We start from the raw sequence: 824 nt of genomic DNA, 5'->3' as shown, positions 1-824 counted from the left end.
CACCAGTGCAGAAAAAGGTGGAAGCTGGAAGTTCTAGAAACAGGCAAAGCAAACACCCTGCCTGCACCCGTGAGGTGAGAGCCCATCGTGCGTGCTAAGAGGAAACCTTCAGCGACTTGCAGTTGGCACTTAAATCCATCAACTCCTTATTAGCGATTACCCCAAGGACATTTATTTTCTAAATGTAAAATGAAATTATCTAAATGCCTTCATTCTGTAGTTAAACAACAACTTTATCTCCTGGGAACATCTCCTTGTCCTTAGCATCCTGTCTAGTCGGTGTGTCTTATTCTTAGATGTCCCAACTCATGCTAGAGTCCACACAACTGAACATCAGGTTTTTACAATGTATTGAGCCTGTTCTCTCTTTCCAGTCCCTGTCAAATTATTTTGTCTGAAGGAGATGAGAAGAGCAGCCTGACACCTGCCCATAAAAAGAGGTCCATGCATTTCTCTCTCATGATCAGTTAAAAAGTGTAACTCAGTAATCAAATTTAACTCATTTTATTTCCTCCCCATAAAGATCTGTGAGGCATTTCTAATTGGAACTTGTTTTGCGTACGGTAAACAACCAAATACACCAACCTCTTACTCCAGATAAAGTGTTATTACTGTGAGGTGACGGTCCATGAATTACTGGGGGGGTGTGTGTGAATGTATGATGTCCTTGGACAATGAGTTGCTCTTTAATTACTATTACATGAGACATGGCAGATGCGATGTCTTCTGCCAAGGTACCCCGAAGGAAATACCGGGTGAAGGAAAAATAATTTTTATTTCCTTGCCACCCCTCCCTCCCCCGCCCCCTCCCCGGGGATCGCTCC

Source organism: Calidris pugnax, unplaced genomic scaffold (genome assembly GCF_001431845.1).
Source record: "Calidris pugnax isolate Ruff unplaced genomic scaffold, ASM143184v1 scaffold20, whole genome shotgun sequence".
In the NCBI taxonomy this organism is placed as follows: domain Eukaryota; kingdom Metazoa; phylum Chordata; class Aves; order Charadriiformes; family Scolopacidae; genus Calidris; species Calidris pugnax.
Note: the sequence above shows the minus strand (reverse complement) of the source record.